The following is a 19,657-nucleotide window of genomic DNA, read 5'->3' as shown; positions in this document are numbered from 1 at the left end:
GGTAGCCATGTGGGTCCCTGGATATTAGGGACATGAGGTGGATGAGGTAATATCTTTTATTGGCCCAGCTTGGTGAAAGAAACAAGCTTGTGAGTTGACACAGAGCTGCTCTCGGCCAGCTGAGGAACCGCTCTGTGTAAACTCAGAAGCTTGCCTCTGTCACCCGCAGAAGTCGGGCCAATAAAAGATATGACAAAGCTCTTCATGTTCTTCAGAGACCCCTCTGGTCCAGTCTCTATCTCATGGATGCAGTTTGCTACTTAAGGGAAAGCAAGATCTTAGGGCATGCTTGATTGACAGGGTCTTTGATAGCTTCCCTCCTTGCTGAGTACATGAAACCCATCTAATGCCCATGCCAGGTCCGGGAAGCAGAGCTCTCATTGTCCAGAGGCAGTGTCTTATTTTAAGGAGGAGCTGAATATTTTGAGCCCTCTTGGTGCTGCTGAAAGGTGCCAGACAGCAATGGAGAACGATCCTCCAACCACAAGATAAATAGGTTCCCCACTAGTGCACCTCAATTCTGACTGAGAAACCCCCATCCGAGGGGAGCTGAGCCTCCAAAATCCAGTCAATCCAGACCTTTCTGGTGAGACACCAACAAAGGTCGAAGTGAATAGACCAAGACCACAGACTTGCGTCTGTTTGGTCACCAAACAACTGTCACATCACTGACTTCCAGCTGCTAACAAACTGAGACCGACTTGAAGTGGTGACCTAAGGTGAAAAATCGCTGAATCCTATTAGCAGCCCTCTAAGCCATCCTAGTCCCTAGAGTAGTGCTTGTTAAAAATCAAAGTGATCTCGAGTCTGTCTCTTTAGAAGACAAATAGGTCAAGACAGAGCAAGCTGGACGTCAGAGTGCCTTTTGCTTCCAGCACCCCTCGAGTCAATTCACACATCTGGGTTCCTTCCCGACTGCTGTCTCGACTAATGTATTTGCCACTGGATAGAAAATCTAAGCATCTATGTTTATTTCTATAATGGAGAAACCTCCAGGGTGGGTGCCTATTACTAGAGGTGAGGCTAGTGCTGGTAGCTATTCAGGAGTCTAGCCATTGCACCTGGTACGTGGGAGTTGTAATATCTTGACAGTGTATCACATATATGCATACTTAATCCTGTGTTTTAATAGCCCCTTCCATGCATAGATCTCAGATTTTGCAAATCCTAACATATGGATTATGATCTCCTTTAAGGAAACTGAGGCACCAAGCGGTATAGTAACAGATTTAACCAGAAAAGAGTTGTGAATGAAGCAAACTAAAAAACACCAACTTTCCATGGGAAAGTTTTGAAAGAGCCTCGATTTTATTTGGGGGTTTCATTTTGTTCAAGTTTTTTTCCTCCGAAATGAAACAGGAAAAACTTCAGCTTTGTGTTTTTTTTCTCAGATTGATTCTAAAACCTGAATTTTTACTGGTTTCTTTTTAGAAAATATCGACAACTTATTTTCTGGGAAAAAAAAACACTTTTTTTTGTAAAAAAAAAAAAAAAAAAAAAATGCCAAAATGGTTTCTCTGATGAAGAAAAAATTGATGAGAAATTTTGAGTTCTAGTTGTTAAGAGATCTTAAGTCCTTCCTCCTGGTCCCCTCCTTTAACCATCCGTTGTGTCATTCTATTGCAGGGGTGGCCAACCCATTCTGGGCAAAGAGCCAAGAGAGCAGTGGATCCAGTGCAAGGAGTTGGGGCAAAGTTGTGGAGCAAAAAAAAAAAAAGGACTTCCCATTTTGCCCCTTTAAAAGAATCCCCCGGTCGTGTTTGGTTGAGCAAACTTTGGTTGCCCCTTTAAGAAACTGACCAGGTCAGCACAGGGAGCAGGGAGGAGAGGGCCATTTTTGGCGGTGCAGGGGCAGCTTTTGAGCCACTGGGGGGCTTCACGAACTGCACCCGGGGAGGGGGGGAGCCGCATGCGGCTTGCGAGCCTCAGGTTGGCTACCCGTGGTCTATGGGTATCACAGACAATCAGTGAGAGAGGGAGGAACAGAATCCAAAAAATTCTTTCTCTCCAAACATCACTTCCCTGATCTGTGTGGCCCGAGAAGGGAAAACAGAGATTCTGAGTATAGAAAGAATAAAAATGTTAATAAAGTCAAATGACTGCAGACTGTGGTTCCTAATTTTTTAATCTCTGTGGGGTAAGTATTGATTTGTGCTATGTGTATGTACAGAGCCTAGCTCAGCGGGCCCAGACCTCAACTCCAATAACCTCAGGTCCAATAAAAATAATATGAGCACTGGCATGTGGAAGATACGACTGGTAGCTCCCAGGGAGGCTTGGCAGAATGAGCTTTTCTTTTTTTGTGCATGTTTATTTTTAAGCATTTTTCCATTTTTAACAAATGGTCACTGTTGTGGGAAAATAGGGGGAGGGGCTAAAACCGTAATCATTCAATGGCCTTAGCATCTGACATTCAAAAAGTTAAAGCTTTGCAATCATCAAAATCCGCACACGTCCAAATACGCAAGCAAATATCCTTAACTCAAACTCTGATAAGTTCTAAAGCGGCATTTTTCTTACCTGGCCTATCTGCAAATTTTGATCCTTATCAACAGGAATATTTCTTCATCGGATTGTGTGTGTGTTGCAAAATTGACATTTACCGACATTTACTGGGTAGAAATCTAATCCGTCCAAGTCTACTCCTAGCACAGCCCAGGATGAGTTCATTCTCTCTCTCCGGGTTTTTATTGCTGGGGAAGTCTTGCAACCAGCACATTCTATTAATCTATCTGGGAAGATATGAGCTCTTTGTTTGTGGTTTGTTTTTTCTTCAGTCAAAGTAAGCCAGCTAGTCTGAAAGAACTAGTTTCATTTACATCTAAGAAAGTAGCAGGAGAGACAACCTGAAGGTGACAGAAGGATCCCAGTCCTGGGATCATAGGTGACTTGTGGTAGCACTTGGGAAATGCACAACCCCACTCGAGCTGAAATCTTAATTGCTAAACGGGGTGCCTCTTCGGGCCCTAACCCTGTACCCAGTGCTTTTTTTGTGGCGGTAGTGCCCGGTACACAGTACGGGCACCTCCAGATGCAATACAGGCACCTCCAGACACAGTACTGGCACCTCCAGTCAGCCTACGTCTACACTGGCATGATTTTCCGGAAATGCTTTTAATGGAAAAGTTTTCCGTTAAAAGCATTTTCGGAAAAGCGCGTCTAGATTGGCAGGACCCTTTTCCGGAAAAGCACTTTTTGCGGAAAAGCGTCTGTGGCCAATCTAGATGCGCTTTTCGGCAAAAAAGCCCCGATCGCCATTTTCGCGATCGGGGCTTTTTTGTGGAAAACACTACTGTGCTGTCTACACTGGCCCTTTTGTGCAAAAGTCTTTCGGAAAAAGACTTTTGCCCGAACGGGAGCAGCATAGTATTTCCGGAAAATCACTGACGATCTTACATTAGATTGTCAGTCCTTTCCCGGAAATTCAAGCGGCCAGTGTAGACAGCTGGCAAGTTTTTCCGGAAAAGCAGCTGATTTTCCGGAAAAACTTGCCAGTCTAGACACAGCCTCAGAGTTTACCTGGAAAGAATGGAGAGTACCAGCACCTCTGTATGCAAATGTCTGACAGTCAGCTGGGCCGCGTTTCTTAAAGGGGCCATGTGTCTTAAAAGGGCAATGCCAGCACTCCGTGTGTGTGTGTGTGTGTGTGTGTGTGTGAGAGAGAGAGAGAGAAAACGAGAAAACACAACTTTTCCCCTGGACTACCGGCACCTTTTTCTTTTTAACCAAAAAGCACTGCCTGTTCCTATAGGTGGCCCTCTGCAAGTACCAGTTGCCAATGGCCGGGATAGATCCTCATCCGGCATACAGCATCTAAAGCTGCTCTGCTTTGCACCAGCTGCTGTTGCAATGGGAGACGCTTTGCCATGACTGGCATTTATCCTCCTTCCTTACCCCAGACTGGGCTCGGGAAAATCCTCTGCATGCTTCCTAGTCAGCACCACTCAGCAGGTGACAAGCCACAAGGCCCTGGCGCCCAGCCTCATGCTGTCGGTCTTGTAACACACAGGTTTGTAGCAGTGCTTGTCTGTTAGTGTGATGGATGCCCCAGGAGTGATTGGAGCCCAGCTCGTAAATCTAGCTGTGCAGACTTCATGCCAAACATCAGGTGCATTGATCACTGAATCGAAGAGCCTGTGGCAGAGTCTCGTGGGGTTCCTCCCAGAGGGTGCTTTGCTTGTGAGTCCATTAATCAGAGTGGTGAAGAACTAGCACGGCCCAGTGCTAGCTTTGCTGCTGCAGCACACAGCATGAATCTCTCCTTGTTTTACCATGTGTGCTCGAATATAAAACAACCCACCTGTCAACTGACGCTGCCCCACAATGTGCTGCAATTGAAACACACAATCCAGTCCCCCGGCACAACCTGCGTTACCACTCCACGTGCTTCTCCTGTCCTCTGGATTTGCCATGCATGTCTCTCCACTCTCCAGACTCTTTGTCAAACTCTTGGTTCTCTCTCTGCTCCATAGCTTTTCCTCAAGGCCTGGCAAGGCATCACTCAGCGCTCTCATGCTCATCTATCCATGCAACAATTGAGTTACCCCAATTAATTCATAAACGCATCAATGAAATGGACAAATCACCCTCTTGATTGGACCCTGATCTAAAGCCAAGTGGTATCATTAGAAAGACTTCTCTTAACATCAAACCCATTACTTGAGATTCCATTACATCTGCTTTGATCTTCTAGCAGCTTCAGCGGGTAGCCGAGTTAGTCTGTACAGGATAAACTTAAAAAACAACAAATGGTCTGGTAGCACTTTATAGACTAACAAAACACGTAGATGGGATCACGAGCTTTCGTGAGCACAGTCCACTTCTTCAGATGACCAGAGTTTTGAGTTTAGGATGTGCAGACCCAAAATAAATTGAGGAGAAAAGGAGAAGGAAAAAAAAGGAAGGAGGTGGGAGACAAGGAGCAGAGGGTATGAAAATATCAAAGGGAAAAACAAGTAGGCAGAACTGGTAATCTATAAGCTCCTGAAGGTTGGATAGCTGAAAACTTTCAGGTGCTTATAGATTACTAGTTCTGCCTACTTGTTTTTCCCTCTGATATTTTCATATCCTCTGCTCCTTGTTTTCCGCCCCTTTCCTTTCCCTCCCCCCATCCTTCTCCCCTATTTATTTTGGGTCTGCACATCCTAAACTCAAAACTCCGGTCATCTGAAGAAGTGGGTTGTGCCCACGAAAGCTCATGATCCCATCTACATGTTTTGTTAGTCTATAAAGTGCTACCAGACCATTTGTTGTTTTTTAAGTTGATCTTCTAGGTGAGAATAGGTGGTATCCTGTTATACAGTTCAGATGCTCAGATACGTCAGTAAAAATCAGTCAATAGAGCAATCTAGGGTCAGGGAGCAGAAGCAACATAGGAAGTATAATTGTATTAGAATAAGACAGAGAGAGAAAATGTGTAAATATCAAGATTACTTGAGAAGGATTTTTTGTGTTTTTTTGTGGGTTTTTTTCAAAGAAGTGTAATGCGTTCTACACTATAGTTCTTGACCGGCAGAAGGGACTGTGAGATTTATTCCTGAAGTCAAACGGGTGGTTTTGTCTCTCTCAGAAAAGCAAATGCTTTTTAAAATTTGTTGAAGCTAGTTAATTTTGTTTCTGAAAATGGGGGAGGGGGAACAAAGAACAAATATAAAGTCTGTATGGGAGAGAACACGGGGTTCTCACACGAACATTCTGCATCTGAATTCAAACACACAATGCCTGTGCAACAGACAGTGAGGGTCCTATGTATTTCAAGGGGGGGGGGGAACCAGAAGAACCAACATCTCTATAGCTACAAGCACCATTCAACCCACGGAGAGTTGTGTTTCCTTAATAAGGTGGGATTTAGAGTAATGTTTGTTGGCTGGCCAGAAGCACTTAAGAGAGAAGTATGTGAATGGGAGTGCCTTTCAGTACTGCGCCTGTAGGAGGAGTGGGAAAATTGTTCAGTTCACAGATTTAAGCCCTGAGGGAAAAGAGACGTAAGCGGTGTATGCATGATGGCTACTGTCTTAGCTGACACATAAGGGACTGACCCGGAGACATCAAGAACTGAAAGATGAGCACCATACCTCCTTGGGTGAAGTTGTCACAGACACACATTTCTGACAGATTGAACACCCTCATCAGTGGATTAGGCAGGGCTCTCTTCCCCAGGGAGAACTGAGGCACAGAGAGGCAAAGGGACTTGCCCAGTGAGGTGTTGTGTGGCAAAGCAAAGAACCACTCCCAGCTCTCCCATTTCTCAGGTGACTAGCTAACCACTGCGTCACCCTTCCTCACGGAACCCTAAGCTGCTCCAAGGACCACAAAAATTAGGCAGCCCAGGATGTTGCTTTAAGTTATGACCTCTGATCCCAGGTGGTGCCCCTCCATCTTCTATAAGAAAATCACATAAAATTGGCCATTCAAGTGGAACCTCTCCAGCCTGGCACTCCCGGGACTTGACCAATGCGGAATCAGAGAATTTGTGAATCTCGGGAGATCGATATTGTCTAGTGACATTACTAGCACTTCCACTGCTTAAAAGACTCTTGAAAGACAAGTAGGGGTAAATTCGAGGTAAATAGCACAGAACACGGAGAGCCAGGACTGGTAGCTGTAAACAAACTGTATGGGACCATGGGAAACTTGGTCACACAGGTCTACACTACGAGTTTTTTCGGCAGAAAATATGCTATTGAGGGACTCATTTGCATAAATTGCAATCTCATTTGCATATTTTCTGCGGATCCGTTTTTGCGCTAGGGGTTTTTGCGCAAAAACAATCAGTGTGGCCGTTTTCTTTTTGTGCAAAACCCCCTTTTTCCGCAAGACCGGAATACTGCCTTTTTTGGGGCATAAGGATCTTGTGGGAAAAGGGGGTTTTGTGTGCAAAAAGAAAACATCCACACTGCTTGTTTGTGCGCAAAAACCCCTAGCGCAAAAACAGATCTGCAGAAAATATGCAAATGAGATTGCAACTCATGCAAATGAGATTGCGACTCATGCAAATGAGTCACTCATTAGCATATTTTTGCCGCAAAAACTGGCAGTCTACACCTAGACTGGCATGATTTTCCACAAATGCTTTTAAGGGAAAAGTTTTCTGTTAAAAGCATTTGCGGAAAAGAGCGTCTAGATTGGCACGGACGCTTTTCCACAAAAGCACTTTTTTGCGCAAAAGCATCCGTGGCCAATCTAGACGCGCTTTTGCACAAAAAAGCCCCAATGGCCATTTTCGTGATCGGGGCTTTTTTGCGCAAAACAAATCTCAGCTGTCTACACTGACCCTTTTGCACAAAGGCTTTTGCGCAAAAGGAATTTTGCCCGAACGGGAGCAGCATAGTATTTCCGCAAGAAGCACTGATTTCTTACATGAGATCGTCAGTGTTCTTGCGGAAATTCAAGCGGCCAGTGTAGACAGCTGGCAAGTTTTTCCGCAAAAGCAGCTTCTTTTGCGGAAAAACTTGCCAGTCTAGACACAGCCGCAGTGTAGACGTAGCCACACATGAGAAGTGGACATCTGGCTAACTAAAATCAAGCCAGACCACAGAGGTTGCCGGACATGAGAGTGCCAGACTACAGAGGTTCAACCTGTACTGGGTCAGACCGAAGGCCCATCTAGCCCGGTATCCTGTCTTCTGATAGTGGTTAATATCAGGTAACCCAGAGGGAGTGAACAGAATAGGGGATCATCAAGGGATCCATCCCTTGTCACCGCTTCCCAGCTTCTGACAAACATCCCTGCCCATCCCGGCTCATAGCCATTGCCATGACCTGTTCTCTGTGAGCTGGACGTTGTGAGAGAGCATGTGTAGTGCAGTGTATAGGATGCCTGCCCCGGGGAGGGTGTCTCCAGCAGGCTGTGGGCTTTTACAGGCACAGCCCAGTGCAGGAGGGTGGGGAAGCAGTGCTCGCAGGACGCCTGCAGAAGGCAAAGTTGCAGATAAGGGACTTTCTCACAGGAGGTCTAACCCCCTCTCGCTGTTTAGCAGCAGAGACGGAGGATGCCTCCAAGGGCTGCTTTCTAGCTCCGCACCGGAACACGCTTGCCAACCTGAGGTGCTCGGGCGTAGTCCTGCATTGAGAAGACTGAGGTGGAGAAAGTAAAAGTACGGATTTTTGCAGCACAGCAGCAATTATAGCAAATTATAGCTCATGCCCACCTCTTGGCTATGGATACATACTGATGAGGCATGAACAGCATTTTGGTGATGGGGGAGAGGTATGTGAGGAGAATAATAGGGCTGGTTTAGCAACAGCATTAGAATAGCAATCGCACCAGCAGCCATGTGGTTTGCCAACCTGCTTTGCTCTTGCTGGAATATTTCACTGCAGTACAGTTAGAGGTACTTGCCTAGGATCGTCATTGGTCCCAGTAACTGTGCAGCCTCACACACTGGTTTCATGAGCTAAATCGGCTTGTGTTTGCAGAAAACCTCCACCGAAAACCAAGGATGCTGCTAGAGATTCAGTGTGCTGCTGGAGGGTCTGCCTCATTGCAAGGTGTAAAACCCCGATTCCAGTCACCTGTGCTCACTAAATAACCTCGTTGTTCTGCCAACTTCATGGTCCTTTCAGCATGAGTAACTGCATATTGCTTCTGAATTACCCGCCCCTAACCTTCCATTAGTCTCCGTCATGTCCTGTCCTCGCTTGTTACAGACCCTTTCTGTGGTCTTGGTTTGTGCCAAAAGTGATTCAATGGTGGGAGAAACTCTTTCTATAATACTTAGTCCTGCCATGAGTGCAGGTGGCTAGACTAGGCAACTTCTTGAGTTCCCTTCCAGTCCTACAATTCTATAATACGATACTCTCGCCGTGTTTTGTGCTGCACACCACGGTCATGAACCAGAGAACTTGAATTCTGCTGCTCTGCAATCACAGGCTGCTGCCTGGGAGCTAAAAGAGAGTCCTGTTAAAATGACAGGGTCTTTGACACACAGCTGAGCAGTTCTGAGCCCATCCAGGAGAGAGCAGAGGCCGACTCATTCCATGATAATGCTGAAAGGTGCTTTGAGTTTGGGTTAACGGCAAGGGCTTAGGTAAGCCAGTGTATTCCGATCCAGGCTGACTCTCTCTAGTCCAGACTCTCTGGTCCGGCAACATCTGTGGTTCGGCAACCTCCAGGGGTTTGAGCACTCGTGGGGGGGAAGGAAGGGGGCAGGAATCGTGATAGTAGCACCATGGATATTACCAGACCAAAGATTCCTGCTGGCCAGGAGTCCAGCAGCTAGGTGTGGAGGCCACTAGACGGGCCAGCAGCTGGGAGCAGAGCCGGGCTGGGAGCAAGAGGGCTGGCCGGTGGCCAGGAACCCAGCTGAGGCAGGAAACGGAGTGGCCAGGCACAGCGGCCTCCATTGACCTCCTCTGGTCTGGCAAACTCCCTGGGTCAGGACCATTCAGGTCTCGAGGGTGCCAGACCAGGGAGGTCCAACCTATTGTTAACTGCAGGGCTCTCCCCAGAACAGAGAGATGAGAGGGATCAGTACTAGCGTTGGATGGGAGCTAGGGGAGTTTCAGGGATTGCTTGCACTAGCCCCTTCCTGAGATGCTGCAAGGCCTGTGACGCATCTGCCTTGGTACGCCCCCTCTCTGAGACGCTAGTGCAGAATTGTCTCGCCCCAAACAAGAGCCAGCAAGACTGAAACCACTGAGAATAGTCTCATTAGGAGGTGTCAGTCAGAGGACAGAAGAGGCTGTGGGAGGAGAGCAGCTGAAAGAGAGAGCGTGTGGGGCAGGCGCAGGGGAAGCGAGAGTAGGCGCGGGAAGGAATCTCTAGCACAGCCTGTGCACCAGCAGCCCTTCCCCTGAGTGCACCGGCTGGACAGCACCCCGGAGCATTCGCGCCGCTCCTCCCCACAATGCGTTTCGTCCTCCTCCACCTGGGAAGAAGGTGCCATAGACGCCTGCACGAGCAGGGGCACCTCCCGGGTTCTCTCCCCCAACAGGAAAGAGGGGGCACGTCTGAGGCTTGCCACCGACCCAGAAATAGCCGTCCAGGGCCAGTCCTTTGCTGGGGCCCACGGGGGTAGCGCCACCGAAGTCGTCGAAGCTTTGCCAAGCTGGGTGAGCTGAGGCGCGTGCCCGGCCAGGGAGCTCCGCCAGGGAGTGCTTTGCATTCAGCAGCAGCCAGTGGAGTTGGGGCGGAAATGGGGAAATTGGTCTTTTTGGTGATGCCACCTGCCTTGCATGATTACCGAAGGCAAGCGGCACAAATCAGATGCCTGGAGCAGAGTGATCTTTAGAGTATCCCCAGCTCTCAGTGTAATTTACCTTCAGCCTTTATTTCAGGGAGGTCTCAAATTGGAGGTTGTGAGTCATGAGCTGTCAGACTGCTCCCCCCCCCCACACACACACCTCACTTTGCCTCCAGCTTTTATAATAATGTGAAATATAAAAAAGTGTTTTTCATGCTGGGGGAAGGGGGTCACACTCAGAGGTGAGCTGTGGGAAAGGCATCACCAAGGCAAAAGTCTGAGCACCACTGCTTTATTTAAAGGGTTGAGTTTAAAAGTCGGAAGGGTCCTTTGTATCATGTCCCTTGTCCACCACGTACCTGTCTGTCGTCTCCTTCCAATCCCTGCATCTCTCCACAGATCCTCCCGCACCAGCTGTCTCCTCTTCCTTCCTTTGCGGAATCGTTTCCTGTCTACGCTCTACAGAAAGCATCTCCCCTTCTCTTCTGGCTTGATATGGGGAAATGTGCTCTCCCTAAAACAGGAGCCCTTTCTGAGACTGCAAACCCGCAAACCTGTCCCCCCCCCTCTCTCCCCATCTTGAATTCTAGCTCTGTCCCCTCTGTCCACCAAGGATCTGCAGAGAGGGAACGTGACCTCTACTGGCTAAATACTCTAGTGCAAGCAGAGAGATCACTGTTCTGCAGGGAGAAGAGGGAAGAAGATGCAACAGCATCCTAGAAGCCGGGAGCACGTTTCATTTGCCTGGTGACGTGCATGTTCTCTGCAGCATATTGCACAGTGATTTTGTCTCTGGGCATTGTGAACAAGTTGCCCTTAATTCAGACCAGTGGATCTTGATTAAGTTAAAGTGAAATCAGTTGGTCTAAAGGCAATGAAGTGAGGTGAGGCTGGATCACCCACTGGTCAAGGTAGAGTTATTTTAGCCCTGCTGCAGCTGGTTTATCGAAGATCAAGGCCTCTGCTTCTGCTTTACGTAGGATGCTGGCTCGTTTCACGATTATCCAGAATTAAACGAATTCCAGCCTGGCTTGCTTGGTCGGTAGCAAAATAGGGACCGGTGAATCAGACTGCACCCAGCAGGTGAGTGTGGGCTTGGCTGGTGAACAGAACATGCTGGGTGCATAGATAGTAGCTGCCTTTGCTTCTCTGCCCCCCCAACGTGTGTGTGTTGGGAGGGGTTACTAGGCAGCTCAGCTTGTGTAGAAACAGCCATAGCAAATATTGACTGTTGTTCATTATGATCCATTGGCTGCATCAGCATCGCAGGAGTGAGGGAGCGCCGAGTCTGGACTATTCCTCGGTGCCGCTCAGAAAGGCGGTGGCTGAATGAAGCATACACAGTGCTGCCTTCCCTCCCCCTCCGCAAGCAAATCCGCAGCCTTCCCCTCCCTGTCAAAGCCCCCCCTTGTCTGTCCTCCCCGGGTCCTCTCCCTTTCTGTTCACCTCTCCTGATTCAGCAGGTGTCTCTTTTCTGCCTTGCCCCACGCTCTTGCTTGATGTGCACACAAGGGCCTTCTTCTCTGTGGGCCCTGACAGCTGGGAAGGAATTCTTCCTCTTGGTCGCTGCACTTCTGCCAGCTGTTCCTTTAGCGGGTGGCACCACAGAGGTTGAGATACAGTAAGAGGTTTCCAGTTCCGTACATGCAGTGGCCGACTTCTCACGGTTGATCAGAGAAGCTTTTCTCTAAACGTGGTTCACAAGCAGCGCTGGAATGAGACAGAGGCTTTCAGGGCTACAGCTCAGGGCCATGGGACAAGGAGGGATCTCCAGGCCACCCAAGGTCTTAGTCTGGGGTCCGGGGCTGCAGATACTAAAACCTCTGCATTCTGGTCTTGTCTGGTAGGAGGAGCTGTGAACGCTGGACAGCTCCATCCGCGGGCTGCCCTAGCCTGCAGGTTCTGCCCTTCCCAGCGCCTGTGTCACTAAAGTGGAGCTGCCCCATGGAAGTGCCCTGCACCCCAACTCCCTGATCCAGCCCTGAGCCGCCCCTGCACCCCGCCTCCTGTCCACACCCTACACCCCCTCCTACCCTGAGCTCCCTTGCACACTCAACTTTCATCACCCGCCTAGCTACGATTAAGTTGTTTAAACAAATGTGTTGCAACAGCGGAAAACAATTGTGTGTCTGAAAACTGTAGGTACTAGGGGTACTTATAATTTTTTTTAAAGAGGTACTTTATAAAAAAAAAATGGTTGAGAAACACTGGTTTAGATTAACATAGTTAGGCCACCCAGTTATGAAACATTCCCATCCCAAGCATGGTAGCGATGCTAACCCCACCTGCAGTGTAACCATGGCTAGGTTGATGGAAGAAGGCCTTTGTTGATCTAGCTTGTGCTACTTGGGGATGTTGATTACCTACAGTGATGGAAAAACGCCTTCCATTGCTGTAGGAAGTATCTACACTACAGCAGCATACCTGTGGCAGCTCTGCTGTAGACAAGTGCTCTAATTCTACCAGAAGATACGGGCTTCATCTGGGTGAAATTCCTTGGCAGGTTAGTCACAAGGTCAGACAAGATGGTGATAATGGTCCCTTCTGGCCGTAAACGCTGTGAATTCCAGCATGACAATGCACAGTCTGTTCCGCAAATGTCTCTTGCTTCAGTATCCCTCGGAGCCCTGGAGTCTCGCTGCTTCTTAGACTCTGGGCTCAGCACCACTGAGAATCCCAAGGCACGCATCAGCATGCTTGCTGGCGCAGCTGAAGGTGTTCGGCATGCACCCCACAAATCCCAGGATTACCGTAGGTAGTTAAATGTTTGTTCTGTGCTTTGGGAAGCAGAGAACACTGTCTTTAAGCACTCAGGTAGTATTGTTATTGGCCCTCAAAGGCTTCCTTGGCAGGAGTTCAAGTTGTGTCCGTGCACAAGAACGTCTTTGAAGCCATCGGGAAATCATCTGCCAAAGCTTTATGTGACCTTTTCTGGGGCCTCCCTAGATGCCGAGGAATATTCTGATGACTCCGTGCTTTGGGGGACGCGAGGTTCAGCCTGTGCTTGCTGAGAACACTCACATGAGGCAAGGCACAGAATCACTACTTGCAGGCAATGTTGCCTCTAAGCTTTCCCATCTTTGTGTGGATTTTTCCAGCCACGTGTGGGATAATTTTATGTGCACCGAGATGTGTGCACATGTGCACCACCAATAGAAACCAAAAACTAGCTGGCCGCACAAAGGAATGCTATTTCAGGGCCACTAGTTCTGATTTCGGGGAGCCTGATACAAATGTGTGGAGTCTCATCTGCCTACTTGCTCACTTGGCAGGTCCTAACCATGACTCGACCCATGGCGAAATCTCAGCCTGAACCTATTCCAACCCCACAAACTGGCCAACTTGGAAATGTTCCGACAGTGCTAATACCTGTCCTCTTGGTATCATTTAGTTGCTCTGTAACCTCTCGACACAATCTGGGGAAGAGGGCAGTGGACTAGTAACTGGAGACCTGGACGCTCTACTTAATTCTGTTCCTGTGTGAGATGAGGCAAGTCACTTCCCTTCCTTGGGCCTCAGTTTTACCAGCCGTGTGGCATATATGATAGTGCATTGAGTTCAGTGGTGGGATGTGAGGTCAAGCACTTACCCTGGTTTGAAACAGGATGGAAGAATTTTCGCGGCGAATGAGACCATCTGGAGTTGCGTTAAGTGGGATTCTGTTTTTTGAAGATAGCTTGGAAGGGCGATATTGCTCCTCCTGCTTTTGACTGCCTAAACGACTGGGCTATGTGTACACTGGCGCGATCTTGCGCCAGAGCTATGCAAATGAGGCTAAGCGTGGAATTCCACCGAGCCTCATTTGCATATCTAATGAGCCTCCATTTTTGCAGAAGAGGCTCTTGCGCAAAAAGGAGCTGTCTACACGGCCCCTTCTTGCGCAAGAAAAACCGTCTTGCGCAATGCCGTTACGCTGATTATTTTCAGGAATAACGGCATTGCGCAAGAGGGTTTTTCTTGTGCAAGAAGGGGCAGTGTAGACACTCCTGGCGCACGAGCCTCTTCCACAAAAATGGTGGATCATTAAATATGCAAATGAGGCTCAGCTATATTCCACGCTTAGCCTCATTTGCATATTTCTGATACAAGATCACGCCAGTGTAGACATAGCCTGGCTTGGGCCCACCTGGGCAGCTTGCAGTTCTGTGTGTGACAAGTGTTACATTTGCCCACGCACAAGGTTGCCAGATTCCGCTGGTTTCCATTCGTTTTTTTTCCTACCGGTGTTACTAAAGTGACACGCATGTAAAGCCAGGGCACGTGACACGGGGAGAATGCAGATTGCACACAGCAGTGACTGTGAGAGCCATGTGCTCCTTCTGCAGCCAATCAAAGCCCTGCTACGGATCCATTGGCACATCCCACAAATTTGGGGTACGCAAGTGCAGTTAGTAAAACTCCTCTATCCCAGGAGACTATCTTGGCTTCACACGCATCTGACGAAGTGGGTCTTTGCCCATGAAACCGTATGCTCCAATACATCTGTTAGTCTAGAAGGTGCCACAGGACTCCTTGTCACTTTTGCAGATCCAGACTAACACGGCGACCCCTCTGATACTGTGTCTTGGTTTTGACAATCTTGTGGTCCACTGAGATGGAGGGCCACTCATGCCGGCTACTTGCTAGCTTAGGTCACCCATCACGGGTCTAAACCAACTTCTGTGGGAGGAGTAAGGCAATCTTCTTCCTGTCTCCGTGCAAGTCCCTCCTCCCCAGAGCATCTGAGCACCTCGTAATCATGGAATGAATTTGCTCCCATGGGGCCCCTGTAGGAGAGGGAAGTTTTATCTCCCTTTTTTACAAGAGGGAGCTGAGAACAATCTAGACCAGTGTTTGTCAACCAGTGATATGAGCAGAGCCGGCTTGAGCCATTCCTGAGCCCCAGGCAGCGGGCGCGCGGCGCATGCGCAGCTCCGTCCCGGGAGCACGGCGCATGTGTGGCCCCACCCCCAGCACGTTGCACACCTTACAGCTGCAATCAGGCGCACGGTGCCTGATTGCAGCTCTAAGGGGCGCTGCGCAGCCCCAGGCCCCAGGCGTGCAGCACCCCTTCCAGCTGCCATCAAGCGCCCCCCATAGGTTGGTGCCCCGGGCAGCTGCCCGGCTAGACCCCCCTTAATCCGGTCCTGGGTACGAGTCGCCTTAGGGGTACTTGATAGACGTCTGGGGGGTACATCACAACTGAAATTTGGAGAACACTGAATTTTTGTTTTAAGTTTTACAGCGCGTTAGTATTTTTGTACTTTTTACACCCCAACATTTCATCGCCCGCCTGGCTACGATGAAGTTGTTTAAACAAATGTGTTGCAATGGTAGAAAAAAAAATGTGTGTCTGAAAACTGTAGGTACTGAGGGTACGTATAATTTTTTTTAAAGGAGTATATAAAAAGAAGGTTGAGAAACACTGAGGTAGGTTGAGTGACTTGGCTGAGTCCATCTGTGGCAGAGCCAAGATTAAAACCTTTTCTCCTTGGGGTTAGGTTATCCCATTTATTGCCCATTTCAAGGGGGGGTGCCCCTTCTTCTGAGGCCCCTGGTGCATGGCATTGTCAGAGAAGGAAACCAGACTCCAGGGACCTGCAGGTCTCATCCCATTTGGCAACTCCTGTGCTCTTAGACAAAGCACCGAGTAATTGTGTCCTCCTGGCTGCCTGTGCAGAGTCCTGCCTTCTGTCTTTCTTCCTCTGCACCACTCGAGGACGTCCGCGGCCTGGCCGCCACCTCCTTCCACCGTGCTTGCGAGTTGGCCCCTTGGGGTGGAAGCAGGTTTAAAGGCGGAGTTTGCCCATGTGCTGTCAGCAGCCTGCACGGTTTGAAGCCGCTGCCTGCTGCCAGTCTGGAGGAGAAATCCGCCTCCTATTTCACTTGCCATGGCAGCGGCAGCCGTGTGAGAGGCAGGGGATGGACCCAGGAGCCTTGGAGACGCTTCGCCATTAAGTGGTGTAATTTAGTCTCAGCTCGGTGTTTTGATTTTGCCCAGCTGAGTCTATGTGCATTTAGATTAATCCTGTTAGCTGGCAGGAGCAGGACTGCCTGCCGTTTATCAAGTGTGCTTGTGTGATTTCGTATTTGATATGCAGTTGCCGTGGAAAGGGATGTTGCTGCCTTGCTTCTAGACAGCCCATGCTTGGAACCTAGAGGAGGGGAAGGGGCTCCTTGCGTCTTGCTTCCTGTTCCTCACATTTCCAAGCCCAGCTGGGTATAATGGCGTTTTTCATGATCATTGCTGTCTACCCCCCTATTACTATAATTCATTGGCTTATGTGTGTTTTATATTACTGCACTCTACTGGCTGGAATTGGGACGTGTCCGCTATGTGTCATAGTCCCCATACAGATAACAGGAAATGAAGATTCTCCTTTAGCGCAAGCGATGGGGTGCTTTTAAAACAGGAAGATCTGAGCTCTTTCCCAGCTACCACCATTAATTTCTGAGTGGCCACGCTACACAGCAGTCACTAGCCATGAAGTCCTAGGTGGCCACAAAGAGGTGACAGGAGAGATTTGTCTTTTCAGGTAGGAAACATTTCCTTCTAAGGAACTTTATCCTAGATTCAGGCAGGGAAGGCCCCAGATTCAAAATCTGGTGTGGCGAGGTAGGAATTGAATTTCTGGTTTTTTTGCTTGTAGAGAATGATATGAAAATGCTCGGGCTGTTCTTTCAAGGTGAGTTTTTGCCTGAGTCAGACCGGCCGATCAAAGCTGTGCCCTCTTCCTTTTTAAAATAATGCATAAGGAGCCAGTGGAACTTCTTGCCACTAGAAGTCATCGAGCAAGAAGCCAAGCAGGTTTGTAGTTAAGGGGGGCAGACGCCCCCTGGTAGATTCTGACCCTGAGACAGAGCTAAGGTAACAGCTGGTGTTTAGAATTATTGACCTAATGCCCCAGGCCTGGTCCAGTCTTAGCAAGAGCCGGCATGTCAGGAACATTGAGTCCCTATTCTGCTGCCATTAGGGCTGACTATTTTACTTCAAAACACGTTTCTGTCGGGATGGCCCTTTTATTCCAATGTATCTTTTTGCAAAAAAAAAAAATATATTTTTTTTATTGAGATCTGACTTTGGGCAGCTCATCTTCCCATCCCAGTTTTGGGGCTTTCCACATACAAAGTACTTTTGATAAAACTGGCAAATCTCCACAAAATAAATGGAGGCATCGAAAATGATTCCTATATCCTAACCAGCTTTACTTACCACAGGCCTTACTGATGCTATTCCTGTGGAATAATCCCACCCATATAACAGAGAGTTTATACTGCATCTTGAATTCTCACTGCTACCACCCCCGTGGCTGGCCTGCCAGAGTTCTCATTTTGATCAACAGCTGGCCTTTTAGCCAGTATGATTTTGCTAATGTAAATCTGTTGCTCATGACAAGTGAGGATGGATGGAGTCGATTCATCAACACATGCTCCTTGGCTTCTGCTGTATGCATCATTGGACAAATCAGGCTTGTCATCTCGCGGGAGAGGAAACGGCAGTATTTCTATATCCTGGCCTTCCCTGTGCCCTTCGGGCCTGCTGCTCACCAATTGACCTGCAAGCACGTTTGACTTTGGTGCAAGGGACGGTCTAATACATGGCGCGACCAATGGGAAGGCACTTGGAATCAGGACAGCAAGTCAGGGCCATGTCTTCTACGTTTAGCCAGTGGAACTCCTTCCAACTAGATAGTGTTGAGGCCAAGAGACTAGTGCTTTTCAAAACGGGATTCGATATTTTCTAAAAGAGAATGAAAACACTCAGTTACATTAGGAAGAATGATCCAGTGGTTAGGACACTAGCTGATGACTTGGGATGAATTCCTTGCTCTGCCACTGTCTTCCTGCATGACCAAGAGCAAGTCACTCAGCGTCTCAGGGCTTTACTTGCCCATCTGCCCTGTGTCAGGGCTGGCTGCCTCCCAAGCGCCCCTTGTGGCAAGAGCTTGCTCTTCAGTTCCCATCTGTGCGGGCCACGCTTCAAAGTATTAGCAACAGCCAGTGTTGCTTGCTGCAGCCTTTTGTTTCATGCAGATCACGCATCTGCCTGCAGCCACCTGCTGCTTGTTGTAGAGAATCCGCTGCTTCCACAGGTGGGCCTCCTTTCATCATCAGGGTTGGCTAGCCCAGTGCCTTCGATATGGAGTTGTTAGGGTTTTGAAAAAGAGATGGGACGTAGCATAAGAACAGCCAGCCTGGGTCAGACCAAAGGTCCATCTAACCCGGCGTCCTGTCAGCCAGCAGTGACCAATGCCAGATGTCTCACTCCGAGTGAATGAACAGAACGGGGCAAGTAATCAAGGGAGCCACCCACGTCGTCCAGTCCCAGCAGCCAGAGTCAGGGATACCCAGAGATGTGGAGCCCCCCCCGGCCATCTTGACTGTCCTCCATGCACGTATCTAATTCTTTCTTCCACCCAGATGTGGCCTTCACGACTTCCGCTGGCAACGAGTTCCCAGGACTGGCCGTGTGCTGTGTTGAAGTGCTTCCTTGTGTTCGTGCTAAACCATCCACCTGTTGATCTCATTGGCTGACTCTGGGTTCTTGCGTTCTGCAAAGGGGTAAATACCACTTCCCGATTCACTTTCCCTGCACTCAAACTCCCATCGCTGGCTAGAGCAATCGTGCATTCCTGTCGCCACCGGAAGTGCGGGGAACGGGGCGGTGATCCCCGAGGCCAGCGGGGGAGACAGTGAGGCAATGGTGGGAAGAAGTGGCATTTCGAGGACAGAACTGGACAGCATTCCTGGCTTGCCAGGACTCCCGGGCCAGATTGTACAATTGCTTCAGCCAGGGATGACTCGCAGGCCGGGAGTTTGAGACCCCTACTCCACAATATGTGTCTTTCATAGACCTCGGTCATATTTCTCCTCTGCCATCTCTTTGCTGAACTAAACAGTCCCCGTCTTCATGCAGAAGCTGTCCCAGACCTTTAATCAATCCTCATCTTCCAGGGCATAAGTCAACCACTATCAGATGATTGTCAGGAAGAAACTCCCATTATGCACAGGCTGTTCCATAACTGACCTCTGTGTTTCTCTTACCTTCCTTTTAAACATCAGTTACTATTCACTGTGGGATAAGAGACTAACCTAGAGGAATCCAATGGTTTCATCCAATCTGGCATCTCCTTGGTCCTTTTACCCCCCGATTCCCTATTCAAATTTGCCATTTTCCCTTCATTAATGGGGACTGATTATTGTGGAGCAGAATATCTCTCGTATCCATTGAGGAAAAGCTGATACATGCAAAGTCTTGGCTCAGGGCTTCTTTTATTCTTTTTATTATTATTATTTTTTAATAAATTCAGAAGTCATCAAAGAAAGTGAACCCTGCGCAGTGGTATTCAGGCTTCAGTGACTAGGCTGAGATGGCATCTGATAAATGAGAGCTAGGAAGAGTCACAGGAAATTTGCTTCTGTTTCTTGGAAGCACATGGCTGAGCGAGGTTAATAATCTGATTCATTAGTTTATATCTGTGTGAACTTAAATA

This window comes from Pelodiscus sinensis, chromosome 26 (assembly GCF_049634645.1).
Source record: "Pelodiscus sinensis isolate JC-2024 chromosome 26, ASM4963464v1, whole genome shotgun sequence".
NCBI lineage: Eukaryota > Metazoa > Chordata > Testudines > Trionychidae > Pelodiscus > Pelodiscus sinensis.
The sequence above is the reverse complement of the archived record's forward strand: the minus strand, read 5'-3'. Positions refer to the sequence as shown.